General features: G+C 34.8%; 1 non-coding gene across 1 annotated transcript; it reads right to left on the bottom strand.

Moving 5' to 3' along the window:
* Nucleotides 1-20825: 20825 nt before the first annotated feature.
* LOC133813562 (small nucleolar RNA R71) lies at nt 20826-20932 on the bottom strand. Its single transcript, XR_009884572.1, has one exon. It is a non-coding gene; the product is annotated as a small nucleolar RNA R71 (small nucleolar RNA).
* Between the last annotated feature and the right edge of the window lie 2453 nt (nt 20933-23385).

The following is a 23385-nucleotide window of genomic DNA, read 5'->3' as shown; positions in this document are numbered from 1 at the left end:
TTCAATAGTAGAGCTTACTGTTAAGGTCGGTTTTTTTTCCTCTGTGTTTATACTTTGAGTAGACATAGATTTATTGCATGTGAAAGTTGAGAATGTGGAAGTTGATTATCGTTTAGTGAAACAATGACAGGAGTATTGACTCTCATTAATCAAGAAGATTTGGAACAATGGCGTGAATCATTGAATGTCTATATCCAATCACATACACACATACATGCATACATATATATAGCTCTAAGAGAAAGAAATAAAACTAGCAGTGGCAGCAGCACTGTTTCACTATTTGGCTTGTTTAGTTGGTGCTTGCGTCCATGGTCACTTGAATTAATATTATGCACCATTTAATTAAAGTTCTAAGGTCACTTGAGTATAGATAGTTGTAGTAATGTGTGTAATATAATAACTTGTTTATTATTCAAACTCAATTATTGTAAATTTGGTTATGCGTCATGATATTATTGACTATTTTAGATGAATGATATGATATTTCATGACCTCATTAGTTTTTCTTTTATGTTTTATTTACCAGATTCAACAAGTGAAGTGCAAAAGAAAATATGATTTGGAAGGCTTTGGTGTGCTGACATTTGGAAGATCATGAATTCCTACCTTTACTTTTGAATATGCAACTTTTTAAGACTATTTTGTTGACTATTGTGAGAATGTTTTGTTTATGTCTATTAGGCACTTTTGAATATCTTAAGGCTTTTGGATTGTTTTTTAGATAATCTTGAATGTATTTTGACACAATTATTTGGTTATATGTGTTATGAACCATATAATTGGTACTCAAAAATATATTTGTACAATGTTAAGGGTGTCTTAAGTATATTAAATGAAGTGGGTTTGAATTAAAGCAATAAAAAATAATTATAATGTGCAGGTTTATATAATAATAATTCAAGCTTATCAAAATATTAGAATAATATAAAAAATGTGTTATTGTATCTTTTACAATAACACTGGTTTATAAGCATAAAATTATGCTATGCAAATTATTTTCTATAATGTAGAAAATGTGTTATTATAAGGTGTATCATAACATTACTTTATAAGTACAAACAAGTGTTATATAATCTATTTATAAATAGCATAATGGAATACTTATCTAACTATTAAAATAACACAACAAAAGTGTTATCGTAGGCTATACCATAACACATGTCTATAACTATGGAAAAGTGTTATGCAAAGTGCTCCGACCTACTATAACACCTCTTTCCTTAACACATCAACAAACGTTATGGTATATATTTGATAATACTTTTTCGAACTTATTGAAAGTATTTTTTCTTGTAGTGAATTAAATTTTGAAAACCAAAGTCTTATGATTTTCTATTAATTCTAACGTGTCACATTGAAACAAATTCAATTAAATTAGAATTAATTTGATGCTAATCAATATTTAGGTTTAACTATTATAATGAACCTATACAATTAAGTCAAACTCATGCAAATGGGCCTTAACAATTGGACTTGTATAGAGGAGGGTTGGGTCCAGTATGTCGTTCCCACTACTAAGGCTCTCATACTTCCATACAAGGTCCAAAAGACAGGAATTTAAACTTTCATTTTATTAATAGTTATTAATTGATTAGGCCCACTATAGTCATGCAAAGCAAATGGACATTTATAAGTGGAACTACCCACAAGAGAGGAATTTAAATTTTACATTTTCTAATGTGCCCAAATAAAACCTATCATTTTATGAATGTTTTATTTAGAAAAATCCATATATTAAGCAAACATACGGGTCACTATATGCATCTAAGCCCAATTACAAAAATACCACATATAGTGTAAACAAACATGCTATAATTGAATGTGCCTAATCATGTTACTATATGAGCAAATCTATGAATTTATGCAAAAATACCACAATTTATTTTATTTGCAAAAATACCACAATTAATTTTGTAGAATTTATCCAAAATTTTGAATTAGTTAAATTTTTGCAAAAATAAATAAGTCAATTTAAATAAAATTTATCAACAATTATCAAAAGTTAATTTTAATTTTATTTATCAACAATCAACTTAGTTTAGGTCATTTTGAAAAATATTAATTTAATTTAAATATGATTTATCAACAATTAACCAAAGTTAATTTAAACCCAATTAATTAAAAAATATATTATTAATTGGTTTGAAAAATGAGTTATTTTTAAAAATTTAACTAGTTATAAATTTTAAACAAGTCTCACTAGTTGTTTTTGAAAAAATATCTTAAACAATTAAACAAACTCAAATATCCATAAAAATATCTAGTCAACAAATTTTTAAATTTCAAATAATTTAAATATTAAAATCAATAGAAAACTCACATATTAATATATTAAAATATCAAAATTTTAAAAATATATCAAATATTAAAAAATATCCTTAATATGTGATAACTTAATTCTAATATTTTAATATATAAAAATATTTAAAATTAATTAGTTAACCTATTTTTAAATTTGAATTTGAATCTTTGTAGAAAATATCTATTTTTTTTTTAAATATCAAGCAACAAAAATATCGTATTTCAAAAAAGATATTTTTAAATAATAGAAAAGATATGATATTTTAGTATTAATCCATTAAAAAATACATTCAAAATTCGAATTTTGAGAAAAAAATTTATCGCAGGCCGCGGCCAGTGAAAGAGGGGTCGCGACTAGAGCCTGAAAATTTAAGAAAAAATTCGTCACAGGCCGCGTCCAATGAAAATTTAAGAAAAAAATTATCGTAGGTTGCGGCCAGAGCCCGAAAAAAAATCAATAAAATTTTGTGTAATTTTTCAATCCAAAAACATTTTCTAAATAATTTTTACCATATTTTATATCAAATAAAGCATTAATAAAAAGTAATTGCATAGAAAACACAACAAAATAACTCAACTTTACTAATAACCACATAAGAATCAATATGCTTCATAAAAAACATGAAATCCATCCAATTATTCAACACATAAAATAATTCAATTTTTACCATGTTCATGCGTGAAAATAAAGATTACCAAAAGCTCTAAGGCCAGTTGTTGGGAAAACTTATGCAGGATCTTGTTTATTTTCATGCAAATCTTATATTAAACAAATTAATATGAGACGACCTAGAACATGTTTCTAAAATTGAATTCATACAGAGATAATGATAAGAACACTTACATTATTGTGCAGCAGAATGATTGAGTCCTTCCTTCAGTTTCTGTAACCCTTGTATCCTTTCTGTCGCAGGGTATCACCAAAGAAACTGAACCGTTCTTCAATTTTCTTCACAGCCTTCCAAAGTATATCCTTAGAATAACCTAGACTAGAGTTGGAAATTCTAAACAAATGAGATAGATACAGAGAGAAGAAGAGAAAATAATATTTAGGCTTAGAAAATGACTTATGCTGTAGAGAGAATCTAAAACCTAGAGCATCAAGAATAAATCTTCTCATTTTTTGTCAGATAGTCTTTTTGTCATCTATATTCAACTCTCACTTAGCATTCCTTTTATAGGCTCAATTAGGTTACTTATTTAATTAAAAAAACCAATAAAACAATAGCCAATTATCAACCCTAGGTCCAAGTTCCCATTGGCCATAGGTCCGTGAAATTTCCCATTTAATTATAAGACCGTTGGACATAAAATTAAGGCCTGTATTATTTTCTATTGATTAAATAATTATTTAAATCCTTTATCAAATTAATTATTTATAATTTTAACCTTGATTTAAACTTAATTATTAATTTAGATACCAATTTTATCTTAATTAATAAATCTGCCATAATTTCTCTTTTCTTCTCTAAATTACATAACTCTCTGAAACTATCCAAAATTGACTTCGTCAACTTTGATAATTAAATCAAATAATAGAAACATTCAAGATGATTTTATCCAAGGTACAATGGGGACCATGAGCCTATGAAATCAAGCGCCAATAAGTTATCATAAATTTAACAAATAAATTTAGTAACTTATTAATACCTTGTGACTCCACTAAAGACTCATAATTGCATGCTTAAATTCATAGAACGCTCTATAACAAATATAGATACGGTATTATTTATCTATTGTTACAACCATAATTGTCACTTAATCCTCTATAGACGGTCTACAATGAGATGCGACTAAAATATCGTTTTACCCCTCATTCTATTTTATCCTTAAAACACTTAATTCCTTGTAAATGATATTTCAGTAAACTAATATTAATTACTGAAATGAGATCTCTATCATTTAGCACCTTGAACCAAACTAAAAGGAAACCATCGTTTTACTTCTTCATTAGAAGCAATAGATGTGCATATCTATGATTAACACTCCCACTCAATTATACTACCGAGTTCCCAAGATGTAAGTATGGACTACTCCGTAGGGTAAGCTGGTAACGAACAAGTCAAAGAACTCAAATAATACAATCACTTAGAATACTAACCACTCAAAATTGAGATTGAATTGTCCTATAGTCAACTATATGATATGACTAGAATAGATAATAACGGTATGTTTACTCATCCTATCTACTGTCAATATCGTTCCAGTCCGATGAAACAAATACATCCGATCTTATCTACTTTGCTAATGTTCTAGAAAGAACATAATACTGTGATTTGTAAGTAGATCATATCGTAGAATTGCAAGTCAGTGTAAATCCTATGCACTGACTAATCTTATGTCTAACTTATTTTGAACATATAATCATATTTATATTCCACTGTGATTACGTCACTATAAATATGATTAGCTATATACTCGTGATTTAATAGAAGTTTATATTAAACAAATAATCATGAAAATAAATCATGTGAGCAAAGTGATTGACCAAGTCAAAAATTGATTTATATTCTCTTATTGATAATAAAATGAGATTACAAAGAAATTGGGTTTTAGTTATGGCATAAAACCCAAACAAACTCCCACTTGAACTAATTGAAACTAATGCCTTAATTCTACTAATCTCATTTCTTTAATATTCTTATCAAATGTAACTTCTGGCAGTGTATTCGTAAATGGATCCACAAGATTGTCGTTAGATGCAATCTTCATAACCTTCACATCTCCCCTGGCCAAGTATTCTCGAATTATGTGATACTTCATTTCTATATACTTACTCATCTTGGGACTTTGAGGTTCTTTTGAGTTGGCTATCGCTCGTGCGTTGTCACAAAACAACACAAGTGGTTTATCCATTTCTGGAATAACACCAAGATCTGAATTGAACTTCTTTAGCCAGACTGTTTCCTTAGCTGCTTTTGACGCAACTATGTATTCAACCTCCATGGTGGAATCAGAGATCGCAGACTGCTTTAAACTTCTCCATATCACAGCTCCACTCCCAAGAGTAAACACCATTCCAGAAGTAGACTTCCTGCCATCGACATCAGTCTGAAAATCTGAATTGGTGTTGCCTATAGGGTTCAGAACACTGCCCTTGTAGACTAACATATAATCCCTAGTTCACCTTAAATACTTCAGAATATGCTTAGCTGTTATCCAATGTTCCGGTCTTGGGTTTGATTGATACCTGCTAACTACATACCTGCTAACTACTCCCACTGCATATCAGATATATGGTCTAGTACACAACATAGCATACATCAGACTTCCAACTGCAGATGCATAAGGAACTTTTCTCATTACATCTTCCTCTTCAGGAGTCTGGGGAGACTACTTCTTTGAAAGATGAATTCCATGGCGAGACGGTAGACGTCCTTTCTTGGAATTTGTAATTGAGAAATGTTCAAGCACTTTATCGATGCAAGATGCTTGAGATAGAGCTAAGAGTTTGTTCTTTCTATCCCTAATGATCTGGATACCTAGAATATAACTTGCTTCACCCAAATCCTTCATCTAGAATTGAGTGCTCAGCCAATTCTCCACATCTGATAATTTCTTAACATTGTTTCCAATGAGTAAGATATCATCTACATAAAGAACTAGGAATACAACTATTTGATTTGCCTTCAGTTGGTAAACACAAGGATCATCAATATTTTGTTCAAAGCCATAAATGGACCTATTCAACTTGCAAACTTTTCCTTCTTGTCCAGCTACTTTAAATCATTAAGGTTGATCCATATAAATGACTTCATCAAGCTTCCCATTAAGAAAATTTGACTTGACGTCCATTTTCTAGATCTCATAGTCAAGAACGGCTAGTGTGGATAGGAGGATGCGAATGGACTTTAACATGGCTACCAAATTAAAAGTTTCCTCATAGTCCACGCCTTCTCTTTGGGTATAACCCTTTGCCACTAATCGAGCTATATAAGTTTTGATCTTTCCATCAACACCTCATTTCTTCTTGTAGATCCACTTGCACCCAATGGCCCTAAAGTCACTCGATGCTTCCACAAGATCCTAGACGAAATTTGAGTACATGGACTCCATTTCCTGTTTCATGACTGCAAGCCATAGTTCTTTTTTAGGGCTAGCCATTGCCTGTTTGGAAGACAGCAAATCATTGTCACTAGTGTCACCAACAACTATATCATACAAACCACAGCAAACTGGGTTCCTAGAAACCCTCCCACTACGACAAGGCTTTGTGACTGTGGTACTTTCTTCGTTTAAATCGACTTCCGTTGGTTGAACATGAAGAGTGGGAATTTCATCATCAACTCACGTTGATAACGATGGAACATTGGTTTGAGTCAATTCTTTAACCATCTCCTCTAAAACTACTTTGCTGCGTGGTTTAAAGTTTTGGAAATAGTCATTTTCCAAATGTATCATTCGTAGAAGTAAACACTTTCTTTTCTGAATGACTATAGAAAATTCCAATCCGTGTACCTTTAGGATAGCCAACAAACATTCAAACTTCGATTCCCGGTTCTAGTTTTCCTTCCTTTTTCCCCAAGACGTGGGCGGGAAACCTTCAGATTCTATAATGGCGTAAACTAGGTTCACGACCATTCCAGCATTCTAAAGGTGTTTTGGGGATTGATTTGGACAGCACGACATTCATAATGTCGTTCGTGGTTTCAATTGCATGTCCCGAGAACAAAGTTGGTAGAGTTGAGTAACTAAGCATGCATATAACCATTTCCAATAAAGTTCTGTTCCGGCATTCCACTACACCATTTTGGTGCGGAGTACCCGGGGCAGTAAGTTGTGATAAAATCCCAAGTTCAGTTAAATGATCTTGAAACTGCATATCCAAACATTATCCACCCCTATCAGATGTTGGGATTTTATGCCCTAATTAAAACCCAATTTCTTTGTAATATCATTTATTATCAATAAAAGAATAGAAATCATTTTTTGACTTGGTCAATCAGTTTGCTCACATGTTTTATTTTCATGATTATTTGTTTAATATAAACTTCTATTATATCCAGAGCATATAGCTAATCGTAATTATAGTGACGTAATCACAATGGAATATAAATATGATTATATGTTCAAAATAAGTTAGTCCTAAGATTAGTCAGTGCACAGGATTTACACTGACTTGCCAATCTACGATATCATCTACTTATACATTGTGGTGTTATGTTCTTTCCAAAACATTAGCAAAGTAGATAAGAACGTATGTATTTGTTACATCGGACAGGACCGATATTGACAGTTGATAAGATAAGCAAACATACCGTTATTATCTATTCTAGTCATATCATATAGTTGACCATAGGTCAATTCAATCTCAATTCTGAGTGGTTAGTATTCTAACTGATTGTATTATTTGAGTTCTTTGACTATTTCGTTACCAACTTACCCTACGGACTAGCCCATACTTACATCTTGGGAACTCGGTAGTATAATTGAGTAGGAGTGTTAATCATAGATATGAACATGTATAGCTTCTGATGAAGAAGTGAAACGATGGTTTCCTTGTAGTTTGGTTCAAGGTGTTAAATGATAGAGATCTCATTTCAATAATTAACTTAGTTTACTCAAATATCATTTACAAGGAACTAAGTGTTTTAAGGATAAAATACAATGAGGGGTAAAACAGTATTTGAGTCCCATCTCATTGTAGACCGTCTATAGAGGATTGAGTGACAATTATGGTTGTAACAATGGATAACTAATAGCGTATCTATATTTTTTATAGAGCGTTATATGAATTCAAGAGTGCAATTCCGAGTCTTTAGTGAAGTCAGAGGAATTAATAAGTTAGTAAATTTATTTGTTAGATTTATGATAACTTATTGGAGCTTGATTTCATACGCCCATGGTCCCCATTGTACCTTGGATAAAATCATCTAGATAGTCTCAATTAATTGATTTAATTATCAATTAGAATTATCAAAGTTGACCAGGTCAATTTTGGATAGTTTCACAGAATTATGTAATTTTGAGAAGAAATGAGAAATTAGGGCATATTTATTAGTTAAGATAAATTGTTATCTAAATTAATAAATAAGTTTAATTCAAGGTTCAAATTATAAATAATTAATTTGATAAAGGATTTAAATAATTATTTAATTAAATAAATCAATAGAAAATAATGTAGGCCTTGATTTTAAGTCCAATGGGTTTATAATCAAATGAGAAATTTCACGGGCCTAAAGCCCATAATAATTTCGACCTAGGGCTGTTATTGGATATTATTTTATTGATTTTTTAATTAAATTAAATGGCGTAATTGAGTCTATAAAAGGAGTGCTAAGTGAGAGAAGAAAACATAAGTCACAAGATGACAGACATAAGTTTAATCACTGGTTTTCTGATAGTTTTAGATCCTCTCTAAACATAAGTACTTTTCTAACCTCTTATTATTCTTTTCTCTTCTTCTCTCAGTATCTATCTCATGTGTTGAGAATTTCCCACTCTAGTCTAGGTGATTCCAAGGATACTTTGGAAGACTATGAAGATAATAGAAGATCGAATCAGTTTCTTGATAATACACTGCGACAGAAAGGATACAAGGGTTAGAGAAACTGAAGGAATGACTCATTCATTCCGCTGTGTATAATGTAAGTATTCTTATCATTGTTTCTCTTTATATTCAATTTTAGAAACATGTTCTAGGTTATCTCATATTAATTTGTTTAGTATTAAATCTACATGAAAATAAATAAAGACATTGTATAAGTTTTCCTTACAATTGGCCTCTGAGCCTTTGGTAATCTTTATTTTCATGCATGAACATGTTAAAAATTGGATTATTTGATGTGTTTGAATAATTGGATGGACTTTCATGTTTTTATGAAGCATATTGATTTTATGTGATTATTAACAATTTTTAGGTTATTTTGTTGTGTTTTCTATGCCATTAAGTTTTATAAATGTTTCATTTTGTGTAAAACATGTTAAAAAATTAATTACAAAGCGTTTTCGGTTTGAAAAATTGCTCAATTTTTTTTTATAAAATTTTTCCTCTGGCTGCCATGCGCACGCCCAGTGCGCACACGCCCGCGTCTCCTCACCTGCGCGCGCACCTCCTCGGCCGCCAGTGCACCCTCACGCGTGCTCCCCTTGCAGCCAGGCCATTCGGTGAACAGTACCCGAAACGGGTACAATTCATCTAGAATTTTTTATTTTTTGTTAAATTAAAGAAATTAAAATTGTGAAAATTAATTATTTATAATCAAAGCCAAAATTAGAGATTTGTTTTTGCATTTAAAAATAAGATATTTTTGTTAGTTGAGATTTAAATAATTAGATATTTTCTACAAAGATTCAAATTCAAATTTAAAAATAGACTAACAACTTACTTTTAAATCTTTTAATATATTAAAATATTCGAATTAAGATATCAGATATTTAAGATATTTTCTTTTAAATTCTTGATATTTTATTAAATTTTTATTTGAAAATATAAACATATGTTTGTTCTATAGTTTTTAATATTTAAATTATTTGAAATTTGTTAGTTAGATATTTTCATGGATATTTGAATTTGTTTAACTGTTTTAAGATATTTTAGGGTTGTTATAACTATTAATATATATTTTTTAAAATTGTTAAAATATTTGCTTATAGTTGTAACAACACAAAATATTTTTGAAAAACAGTTAAGATATTGATTTTAAAATTTAAAATTGGTTAAATTTTGAAAAATATAATTTTTTTCAACCAATTATCAAAATATTTTTTTAATGGGATTTAAATTAACTTTGGTTAATTGTTGATAAATCCTATTTATATTAAATTAATATTTTTCAAATTAACTTAAACCAAGATGATTGTTGATAAATGGAATTTAAATGAACTTTTGGCAATTGTTAATAAATTTTTTGTAAACAATTAATTAATTCGAATTTTTTGATAAATTCTAGATAATTAATTGTGGAATTTTTGCAAATAAAATAAATTGTGGTATTTTTGCATAAATTCATAGAATTGCTCATATAGTAACATGATTAGGCCCATCCAATTATAACATGTCTATTTGCACTATATATGATATTTTTGCAATTGGGCTTAGATGCATATAGTGGCCTATATGTTTGCTAGATATATGATTTTTCCCAAATAAAATATTCATAAAATGATAAGTTTTATTTGGGCCCATTATAAAATGTAAAGTTTAAATTCCTCTCTTGTGGGTGATTCCACTTGTAAAGGCCCATTTGCTTTGCATGAGTATAGTAGGTCAAATCAATTAATAACAATTAATAAAACGAAGATTTAAATTCCTGTCTTTTGGATCTTGTATGGAAGATTGGGGGCCTTTGTAGTGGAAACGACACACTGGACCCAACCCTCCTCCATACAAGCCCAATTGTTAAGGCCCATTTACCTGAGTTGGACTTAATTGTATAGGTTCATTATATTAGTTAAACCTAAATATTTATTAGCAACAAATTAATTCTAAATTAATTGAATTTGTTTCAATGTGACACTTTAGAATTAATAGGAAATTATAGGACTTTGGTTTTTAAAAATTCTAATCTTACAATATTTTGGAGAACCAGTCATTAATTTTCGAAAATTAATAATAAAAATATAATTTTTTTAATTTTATAATGAGCTTATTTTAAGAATTTTTACTCAATCTCCACCGTTGGTTTAACATAGTCAATAGCTTAATGGGGCCTCGAGACACTTTTATTCATCCCCCTATGGAATGTGTTCATTAGTTATTTTGACAAGGTTAAATTTCGAAAGATAGATAATTATAGGTCAAAATTCTACTAGACTCACCCCAACAGTGACTACTGGGACTAAATCTATGATTATCAAAACCGTGGGTCTAGCTTATAAAATAAGAGATTTTGTTTTCTTATTTTGATCGAATAGTAGGTTGTTAATAATGGTGTCCATTATTAAATGAGTTTACAACTCCATTTAACTAGTGGTATTTTTGACTCTCGCCAACCAGGACAATGATATCATATATTAGTTAAAAACCTAAAGAAATAGAGATATGATTGTTTTTGGTATTTTTTCTCATATCTTACATATTTTTGATATATGTTGTGCTATTTCTTGAAATTAGAGTGAATAGAAGTTTTATTGGGCAAAAGTGATTGATTTCTATTTTATTGATAATTTCTAGTTTTAAGTTAAGTAGTGTCTGTGTCTACTCCCATCCTTTCTCAACATTCGATGGAGAAACTCACTGGAGAAAACTTCCTCAATTGGAAGCAGAATATCAACATAGAGTTGATTGGTGACAACTCTGAGTTCGTCATGATTGAGGAATCCGCAGAACGAACACCGTTTCTGAACATTTGTGATGGCACAGTCAATGCTCTTGATGGCACCGTAAATGCTTGGATAGCACTGTCTCTGCACGTTCGTGATGGCGCCGTAAATTCTCGGATGGCACCGTGTCTGTACGTTCGTGATGAACTCAACTATGGTCTGATGCAACTCATCGAGGAGCTTCAGATTATTGAGCCTATCGTGGCTAGACCTAGTAAAGCAGGAGAAAATAAGACTGCTGCTGTTGCTGTTGGTCCAGCTAAGGCTGAAGCTAACCTAGCTTCGTCTTCGAAAGTTGGAAAGAAGAGGAAAGGTGGAAAAAACAAAAACCCAAAGCCTGCAAAGGCTACAAAGACGAGTGCAAAACCAAGTGCATAGAAACCTAAGGGGAAGAATAATAAAAACTAGAAAGGTAAAGGTAAGAGTTTTCACTGCAAAGAGAAGGGGCATTGGAAATGAGATTGCCCCAAGTTTCTAGCAGTGAAAAACAAAGGTAATGATTATAGTTCATTTATCTTGGAAACATGTGTTTTAGAGAATGATAAATCTGTTTGGATTATTGATTCTGGATCTACTAACCATGTTTGTAACTCTTTATAGCTTCTTGAATCGTGGGAGGAAGTGGACAAAGGGGGCTTAAAGCTTAGAGTTGGGAACGGAGTGTTCGTTGCGGTCCAAGTTAGAGGAAGTGCTCATCTGAAGTTCAGAAATAAATACTTAATTTAAACTGATGTATTTTTTATTCTGGATTTTAGTAGAAATTTAATTTTAGTTTCCATGTTGCAATTAGAACAATTTATTATGACTTTCACAAGTTCTAATATATCTATTTCTTTCCATGGATCAATATTGTGTATTGCATGTTTGAAAATGGGCTTTATATTCTGTGACCTAGTGAACCCCTCGCTCTTAACAATGATTTATTCAAAGTAGCTAATCTTAGGACCAATAAATGTCAAAAGACTAATAATGATAATATGACGAATTTATGGCATTTGAGACTAGGTCACATTGGCTATGATAGGATTCAAAGACTTACAAAGGACGAGCCTTTGAGGGAACTCACCTTAGGTTAATTACTTGTCTGTGAATCTTGTCTAAAAGGCAAACTCACCAAGCGTCCATTCTCTGCAAAGGGTGATAGGGCCAAGGAACCACTTGGACTTGTGCATTCAGATGTTTGTGGACCTTTGAATGTACAAACTAGGGGTGGTTTTGAGTATTTCGTCACTTTCAATGACAATTAATCTAGATACTCATGTCTTTACCAAATGCATCAGAAATAAAAAACATTTTCAAAGTTTCAGGAATTCCTAGCGATGGCTCAGAACCAATTAGGTAAAATGTTAAAGATCTTGCGATTTGATATGGGTGGAGAATATTTGGATATGCAGTTTCAAGATCATTTAAGTGAACTTGGGATTTTATCACAACTTACTACCCCAGGTTCTCTGCAACAAAATGGTGTAGCGAAACGCCGGAACAGAACTTTATTGGAAATGGTTAAATGCATGCTTAGTTACTCAACTCTACCAACTTCATTCTGGGAACATGCAATTGAAGCCGTGAACGACATTCTCAAGGTCGTGCCATCTAAATCAATCCCCAAAACACCTTTAAAACACTGGAATGGTCGTGAACGTAGTTTACACCATTATAGAATCTGAGGTGTCCCACCCACGTCCTGAGGAAAAAGGAAGGAAAGCTAGAACCGCAAACTGAAGTTTGCATGTTTGTTAGCTATACTAAAGGGACTCGGGGTGGAATTTTTCTATAGTCATTCAGAAAAGAAAGAGTTTACTTCTACGAATGCTACTTTTCTGGAAAATGACCATGTCCAAAACTTCAAACCACGCAGCAAAGTAGTTTTAGAGGAGATGGTTCAAGAATTGACTCCAACCAATGTTCCATCATCATCAATGCGAGTTGATGATGAAATTCCCACTCTTCATGTCCAAATGACGCAAGTCGACTTAAATGAAGAAAGTAATATTGTTCCTGAGCAAACAGTCACAGAGCCTCGTCGTAGTGGGAGGGTTTCGAGGAACCCAGTTCGCTATGGTTTGGATGGTGAAACCAATATGATAGTTGGTGACACTAGTGATGATGATCCATTGTCTTTCAAACAGGCAATGGCTAGCCATGAAAAGGAACTATGGCTCGAAGCCATGAAATAGGAGATGTAGTCCATGTACTCAAATTCCGTCTGGGATCTTGTGGCAACACCTAGTGACTTTAGGGCCATTGGTGCAGATGGATGTACAAGAAGAAATGAGGTGTTGATGGAAATATCGAGACTTATAAAGCTCGATTAGTGGCAAAAGGTTATACCTAAAGAGAAGGCGTGGACTATGAGGAAACTTTTAGTCCGGTAGCCATGCTCAAGTCCATTCGCATCCTCCTATCCAGCAGTCGCTCTCGACTATGAGATCTGACAAATGGAGATCAAGACAACTTTTCTTAATGGAAAGCTTGACGAAGTCATTTATATGGATTAACTAGAAGGATTTAAAGTAGCCGGACATGAAGGAAAAGTTTGCAAGTTGAATAGGTCCATTATAGACTTAAGCAAGCTTGTCATTCCTGGAATCTTAGGTTTGATGAAATAATCAAAACCTATGGCTTTGAACAAAATATTGATGAGCCCTATGTTTACCAACAGAAGGAAACTCAAATAGTGGTATTCTTGGTTCTTTATGTAGATGATATCTTACTCATTGGAAACAATGTTAAGAAATTATTAAATGTGAAGAATTGTCTGAGCACTCAATTCCAGATGAAGGATTTGGGTGAAGTAAGTTATGTTCTAGGTATCCAAATCATCAAGGATAGAAAGAACAAACTCTTAGCTCTATTTCAAGCAGCTTACATAGATAAAGTGCTTGAACATTTCTCAACGACAAATTCCAAGAAAGGGCGTCTACCATCCCGCCATGGAATTCATCTTTCAAAGAAGCAGTCGCCCCAGACTCCCGAAGAGGAAGATGCAATGAGAAAAGTTCCTTATGCATTTTCAGTTGGAAGTCTGATGTATGCTATGTTGTGTACTAGACCAAATATCTGATATACAATGGGAGTAGTGAGCAGGTATCACTCAAACCCAGGAACGGAACATTGCATAACAGTTAAGAATATCCTTAAGTATTTAAGTTGCATCTGAAGACAATCTTGCAGATCTTTTTACAAAGACACAACCAGAAGCTACATTTGATAAGCATATCAAGGAAATGGGATTAGTAGAATTAAGGCATTAGGTTCGATTAGTGCAAGTTGGAGTTTGTTGGGGTTTTATGCCCCAACTGAAACCCAATTTCTTTGTAATCTCATTTATTATCAATTAAAGAATAGAAATCATTTTTTGACTTGGTCAATCATTTTGCTCACATGTTTTTTTTCATGATTATTTGTTTAATATAAACTTCTATTAAATCCCGAGCATATATCTAATCGTATTTATAGTGACGTAATCACAATGGAATATAAATATGATTATATGTTCAAAATAAGTTAGTCCTAAGATTAGTCAGTGCACAGGATTTACACTGCCTTGCCAATCTACGATATCATCTACTTACACATTGTGGTGTTATGTTCTTTCCATAACATTACCAAAGTAGATAAGATCGGATGTATTTGTTACATCGGACAAGACTGATTTTGACAGTGGATAAGATAAGTAAACATACCGTTATTATCTATTCTAGTCATATCATATAGTTGATCATAGGTCAATTCAATCTCAATTCTAAGTGGTTAGTATTCTAACTGATTGTATTATTTAAGTTCTTTGACTTGTTCGTTAGCAGCTTACCCTACGGACTAGCCCATACTTACATCTTGGGAACTCGGTAGTATAATTGAGTGGGAGTGTTAATCATAGATATGAACATCTATAGCTTCTAATTAAGAACTGAAATGATGGTCTCCTTTTAGTTTGGTTCAAGGTGTTAAATGATAGAAATCTCATTTCAATAATTAAATTAGTTTACTAAAATATCATTTACAAGGAACTAAGTGTTTTAAGGATAAAATACAATGAGGGGTTGTAATGCCCCGAATTCTCCGATGAGGATTAATGGCAGGATTAGTAGGCCAGGAGGGCCATACTTGTTTAATTATGCCATTAAATGAATATATGCATGTATATGTGAATTATATTATAATATGATGTTAAATGCATGCATGTGGGTCTACATTTTAATTATAGGGGTATGAGGCTGATAGCCATAGAGTCAGCAGATGATATGACTAGAGCTGGTATAGAGTTGCTGGTGGGACAGTTGGCTAATATTACACTACAGTCTATGCTGTTGGAGAGGATCAAGGAAGGTCAGCCGAGTGATCCACAGCTGTTCAAGATCAGAGAGGATGTCCTGGGTGGAGCATCCATAGATTATACATTGTCTGAGTTAGGCTTGCTGAGATACAAGGGGCGGATATGTGTTCCGCTAGACACTGCTTTGAGGCGAGAGATTCTGGATGAATCTCATACTACACCTTACTCTTTGCATCCAGGCACCACGAAGATGTACCAGGATATGAGATCGTTGTATTGGTGGCTGGGGATGAAGAGAGATGTTGTAGAGTATGTGGCTAAGTGCTTGACATGTCAACAGGTCAAGGCTGAGCATAAGAGGCCAGTAGGGTTATTGCAGCCTCTGGATATCCCAGAATGGAAATGGGAAGATATCACAATGGATTTTGTGGTGGGCTTACCCATAAATGTTGGTCAACATGATTCTATTTGGGTGATAGTGGATCGCTACACCAAGTCAGCTCACTTCTTGCCAGTGAGGACTACTTATACAGTTGACCAGTATGCAGATCTCTATGTGAGGGAGATCGTGCGCCTCCATGGAGCACCTAGGTCGATCATGTCAGATCAGGACCCTACTTTTACTTCCAAGTTTTGGGGGAGTTTACAGAAGGCCATGGGGACACAACTGAAGTGCAGTACAGCTTATCATCCTCAGACAGATGGGCAATCTGAGAGGACGATCCAGATTCTGGAAGACATGCTGAGAGTATGTGTGCTGGACTTTGGTGGATCTTGGAGTAAGTATCTGCCTTTGATAGAGTTCTCCTACAATAACAGTTATCAGTCTACCATTGGAGTTGCACCTTATGAGATGCTGTATGGTAGGAAGTGCAGATCTCCCATTCATTGGGATGAGACAGGTGAAAGGAGATACTTAGGTCCTGAGGCAATTCAGAGGACCAGTGAGGCCATTGAAAAGATTAGAGCCCGGATGCTCGCTTCTCAGAGTAGACAGAAGAGCTATGCAGATCCCAAGTGCAGGAACATGAAGTTCCAAGTGGGAGACTATGTTTTCCTTAGAGTCTCGCCTTGGAAAGGGGTGAGAAGGTTTGGGAAGAAAGGAAAGCTGAGTCCTAGATTTGTAGGTCCATTTGAGATCCTAGAGAGGATTGGTCAGGTGGCTTACAGATTGGCTTTGCCTCCGGCGTTGTCAGCTATGCATAATGTATTTCGTGTTTCAGCTCTTCGGAGGTATGTATCTGATGTGAGCCATATTTTGAGCTATGAAGATTTGGAGCTTGAGTCAGATCTCTCCTTTGAGGAGCAGCCAGTTCAGATACTCGACAGAAAAGACAAGGTCCTCAGGAATAAGACGATACCTTTGGTTAAGGTATTGTGGAGGAACAACAAGGTCGAGGAAGCAACCTGGGAGCTGGAATCAGATATGCGGAGTCAGTATCCCGAGATGTTCAGGTAAATTTCGAGGACGAAATTTCTGTAAGGAGGGGATAGTTGTAATGCTCTGAATTCTCCGATGAGGTTTAATGGCGGGATTAGTAGGCCGGGAGGGCCATACTTGTTTAATTATGCCATTAAATGAATATATGCATGTATATGTGAATTATATTATAATATGATGTTAAATGCATGCATGTGGGTCCACATTTTAATTACACGGGTGTGATGATAATTTGGCCCGTTGAGGGTATAATTGTATATTTGTATGCATGTCGATGATATGTTGTTGAGACCACATTATAATGTGGGCTTGTTCAAGCTATTCGGCATGAGACGATCTTGGATTATTGATTAGAAGTCTAGTCATAATAGGTTTAAGTTCAGGGCTCGGGATGAGTCTCGGGGTGATTTTAATGATTAGAGCGTTCTCGGGAATTAAATGGTAATGGGATATAAATTATTGGTGTTTGTGATTATCGAGAATAGCGGGAATTGGAGAACGTTAATTATGATTAATGAGATAGGTTGGAAAGGACAAATTTGCCCTTGGGAGACTTTAGAAACCCTTAATTGACCTAGGGGTATAATGGTCTTTTTACCCCTAGGATAGATATAAACCCTTTAGGCTGTGAAACAGAGAGAAAATAGAGCAAGTCTTGAAGCTTACCCGTACCTTCCTCCTCCTTCATCTTCTTTGTGATTTTTGTGATCTTGTTGAGGATTCTATCTTGGGAAGTAGACCTTGGGAGTTTGGGAGAGTGTTCCACCATTGAAGAGCATCACAACCTGAGTTTGAGGTAAGTTTTCAGCCATTAGTTTTCTGGTATGCTCTGTTTTGGTTTTAGTTTTCAGCTTATGATTTCTTTGTGGATAGTTGGAATTAATGGAAGTTTTGGTTGGGGTTTAACTTGGGTATTGATGAGGGAGTGTTATAGATCAAGTTTAGGGGTTGTATTGGATGTTTGAGTGGTGTTTGAACTTGTTTTGAAAGGTTGCCTCCAAGGGAAATCACAAGGGAAGAAAAAACCAGGGTATTGGCTGAACTGGGGGTTGGGCCGCGGCATGGCCACGGAGGGCCGCGACCCTTGAAGGGTGCTGAAGGAGGCCGCCTCTATTTGAGGGGTGGGCCACGCCATGGCCAAGGAGGGCTGTGGCCCTTAGTGGCATTTTGGCCAGAAATGGGTTTTTGGCTCGGGGATGCTAGCCTTAGGCCTCGGGGTCGATCCTACTACTCGGTTTAGTAGTATTCGATGTCTCGGAGGCTAGGTTTTGGTTTGGGAACCCTTTGTTATTCATTTTATTAATGGAATCCCATAATTGGTTATGACCAGGTAACCGCTAAGGGACCAAAAGGTCGATTGTTCTCAGGAGTCGTTCTTATTATTAATTCTCGCTCGAACCTAAGGTAAGAAAACTGCACCCTGTGTATGTATGACATGCGTGTTTGTTATTGAGGCATGTTGATTGATAAATGTGGACATGGATTGCCTATTAAATGCTAGCGAATGTTGTTTACCTGTATATGTACTGACTAGTCAGGGACACTGACCCAAGAGTCAGAAATGGCATAGTGTCATGAACGCAAGGCCAAATGAAGATTAGATCTAATCGATATCAGTGTTGAATGGCTCTAAGGCATTAACGTTGGACCGAACCTGAGGTCGATGAACTTATAAGCGCTTGTCTAGTCTAAGACTAGTTACTAGAGCCATGGCCTATGGCCCAGGTGACTGTTTGTCACATGGCTAGGGAACACTATTCCAGGGTTATGACTCTAAGGTCATGAGGAAGGTTATGTTGGTGACTAGTCACCATGCACCTATCGTGCTCGAACTAATAAAAGTTCACTTATCTATTAAGCCCTAGAGACCCTATCGTCACAAGGATAAAGGGAGCTAGACCCAATTTAGTGACTTTTGCGATTGTCACCTATTTGTTTGGACTGATGGTCCTGAATGATTATTATGATCATTGATGATATTATATCATGCTTTATTGTGTTTTCTTGCTGGGCCTTGGCGCATGGGTGCTATGTGGTGCATGTAAAGGGAAAGAAAAGCTCACCCAACCTTAAGTGGAGAGCTTAGGTGGTGATGTGTACATGTGCGGCCGCTTGACCACCACGGCCAAGTTTTTAAAATTAGAAGTTAGTATAATTTAATTAAAGAACATATTTTAAGGTGAGCTTTATTATATATATTTTCCAACTATAATTAATGGTGTAGAATTATAGTTGAGTAGAATGAATCAATTTTATTAAAATATATATATGTTTGCATGAATGAAACTTATGCCTTCCATACTTTCTTTCTGATTCTAATTCCTCGATTTTATTCATTTAATGTTTATATTCTTTTTCAAATTTACATTTTTCCAAAGTTTATTATTTTTAATTTACTAATCTTTCTTTTAATTTTTTATTCTACCTCTCTATGGATACGACATAGCCCGATTACTACTGCGACCGCTTAGGAATTTATTAGGCGATATCAATTTTTAGCGCCGTTGTCGGGGAGATAATTCTACAATTAAAGGTTTGCATAGTAAATTAATTTTTTTTTCTTTCTATATAAAAAAAAAGTAATATAATTTTTAATTTATCTTTTATTTTATTTTTCCTTAGTAATTTTTATTTTTTTATTTATTCAATTTTTTATTTTTATTTTTAGGTTTAGAATTTCATTTTCTAGATTTAGGTTTTTTTTCCGAAAAAAGCATAAAATTTTAAATCATAAAATTTAAAAAAAAAATCAAACAAAGTATTGAGAACATTTGTGTAATTTTGGAAATTAGTAAAAACCAAACTTGTTCTGTCTTAGAAAAATTGGTTCTTAAATAAGGCTTGTGTTAGCGTTACCCTCCAATCTTTTCTAAGAACCTTGGGGAGTTCTAGAAAAGCTCTTGGGCCTAAAGTGGTACCTTGGCAGCCTTTCCAATTGGCCTGGGAACATTTTTGGTGTATACTTATTACATTATTATACATTTGCGCTTATAATACTTACAAAATAAAAATATATATATATTTATGCCATGAAATAGAGACGCACTAGGGAGATTTGTGAGACAACAAGTAGAAACTTTAGACAACTCTCCTAGTTCGTCGTTTTCTTCCATTCGTTCAAACACTCCCGATTCACCGAGACTTCCCGAACCACCCACGATGGCTCATCAAGATGAAGTCCAACCAAGAACGCTACAGGAATATTTACATCCTACGCGTATAGCCACACCTTCATGCATAATGTATCCCAACAATATGCCAAATTTCGATTTCAAACCCGGCATGATTTACCAGTTACCAACCTTCCATGGGTTGGAAAATAAGAGTCTGTACGTGCATATTTGGGAATTCGAAGAGGTGGTGGCTACATTCAACAACCGAGCTGATGTCACTAACATTGTGAGATTGAAATTCTTTCCTTTCTCACTCAAAGACAAAGCAAAAAGTTGGTTGTATTCCTTAAGGCCTAGATCTATCGGAACATGGGACGAAATGACAAAATCATTCTTTGCCAAATATTTCCCGCCCCATAAGACTAGCAGCCTTAAGAGGCAAATCTCTACCTTCATCCAGAAAGACCATGAAACTTTCCATCAGGTCTGGGAGAGGTTTAGAGATTTGATAAATCAATGCTCACATCATGGATACGAAAGATGGCGTCTGATCAGCTATTTCTATGACGGTCTCACAACCGGACAAAGATAATTCGTACAAATGATGTGCAATGGCGAATTCCTTCAAAAAGATTCCGATGAAGCTTTCGAGTACCTCGACGATCTTGCTGAAAAGTCCTACACATGGAATGGACCGAGTCCTATGGACAAGCCACGATCAACTGGAATCTACCAATTAAGGGAAGATGGCAACGTCAAAAGCCAAATTGAATCATTAAGACAACAATTCTAGGCTTTCAAATCTCAAGAAGGTAGAGGAATCCACATGGCTGCAAAGGTCGAGACACGAGATCCATGCTTCATCTGTGGAGGGACGGAACATCAACTGCAAGAGTGCCCAACTCTTGGTGAGCTAAGAGGAGGAAATGAGGAACACAACAATGCTTTAGGGGATTACAAGAAGCCTTATAACCCTTTCTCAAACACTTACAATCTTGGTTGGCGCAACCATCCAAATTTCAGCTGGAAGGATTCGAACCAAGCATCTGGAAGCCAATGGAGGCCTGAGCAGCAACAACCACCTAAATCATACAACACTCCTCAAATAACATGCAGTCAAGTAATTCTCTTGAGAATACTTTGCAAATGCTTGCGCAAACTCAGATAGCCTCAACTCAAGAGCTCAAATCTTGTTTCACACAACTGGTAGATGAAATGAAGGACATGAAAATCCAAATGACAAAGCTAAACACTACTTTGGCGATTCAAGAGCATGGGAGACTTCCTGCTCAACCTCTAATCCATCAAAAAGGGCAACACATGGAACAAACCTCCTCCTCTGCAGATAAAAATTTCAAAGAGGTTAATGCCATCACTACTCGAAGTGGTCAAAGTACGGTTTCACCGTTAACTAAGACAATGAGTACGTCAATGCCAACTCCAGATGATGATGTGCCAATAAGCATTCCAGTAAAGGCACCCTTTCCTCAAGCTTTGAAATCCACTGGAAAGGTACTGGAAAATCATGGTGAAATCCTAGACCTTTTAACACAAGTGAAGATCAACTTGCCATTGCTGCATGTGATCAAACAAGTGCCAGCTTATGCCAAGGTTATCAAGGATTTATGCACCGTTAAAAGAAAGCACCATGTCAAGAAAATTGCATTCTTGGCAGAAAAAACTAGCACGGTAATTGACTGCAAAACACCGCCTAAGTACAAAGATCCTGGTTGTCCCACCATCTCATGTCAAATTGGGGAACAGGAATTTGGTCAAGCACTTCTAGACTTAGGAGCAAGTGTAAATCTCATGCCATATTCAATATACTTGCAATTAGGTCTAGGAGAACTCAAGCCCACATCTGTGGTGCTACAATTGGCTGATCAACCAGTTAAGAAACCTCGGGGAATAGTAGAAGACGTTCTGATTCAAATTGAAAAATTCTATTACCCTGTTGATTTTCTCATCTTGGACACTCAATCTGAAGTGAGTATAGAGTCCAAAATTCCCATCATTCTTGGTAGGCCTTTCCTTGCAACATCTAATGCACTCATTAACTGTAGGAATGGTCTCATGAAAATCTCTTTCGGGAACATGACTCTAGAAGTGAATGTTTTCCACATCGGCAAACAACCACCTGACAACGATGAGTGTTTCCAATCCTATCTGATCGATACACTTATTTCGGAAGAGGTCAAATCAAAATACACATCTAATCATTTTAATAACCTCTTCCAAATTTCAAAAAGTTCTGAGCCCGATGAGTCTGTAATCAACCCTAAAATCATCAAACACTCACAGGCTAGAAGAACCATGTTTTGGAATCCAATCTTTGAGGAACTCCCTCAAGATCGAGAAACACCAAAACCATCCATTGAACAAGCTCCTAAACCAAAGTTGGCCCAAAGCATGTTTTCCTGGGAGCTGACAACACTTTTCCTGTCATAATATCCTCCAAGATCACTGCCACACAAGAGCGCCAACTCATCAATGAGTTGCAAGAACAAAGACGTGCATTAGGATGGACGATAGCTGACATCAAAGGTATTAGTCCATTAATTTGCTCCCATCACATTCAATTGGAAGATGGGGCTATACCACGTCGTGACCCTCAAAGAAGATTGAACCCAACGATGAAGGAAGTAGTTAAGACTGAAGTCTTGAAACTTTTGGATTTTGGCATAATCTATCCTGTTGCTGACAGTAAATGGGTCAGCCCAACTCAGGTTGTTCCCAAGAAATCTGGGGTAATAGTGGTACAAAATGAAAAAGGGGAACTTGTTCCTACCTAGGTCACAACTGGGTGGCGCATGTGCATTTATTATAGAAAGTTAAATGCAGCCACCCGCAAAGACCATTTTCCACTTCCATTCATCGATCAAATATTGGAACGTGTGGCAGGTCTTCCTTTCTATAGTTTTCTCGATGGTTATTCAGGGTATTACCAAATTGAGATTGCCTTAGAAGATCAGGATAAGACCACATTC

The sequence above is a fragment of the Humulus lupulus genome, chromosome 1 (assembly GCF_963169125.1).
Source record: "Humulus lupulus chromosome 1, drHumLupu1.1, whole genome shotgun sequence".
Lineage (NCBI taxonomy): Eukaryota > Viridiplantae > Streptophyta > Magnoliopsida > Rosales > Cannabaceae > Humulus > Humulus lupulus.
The sequence above is the reverse complement of the archived record's forward strand: the minus strand, read 5'-3'. Positions and strand labels throughout refer to the sequence as shown.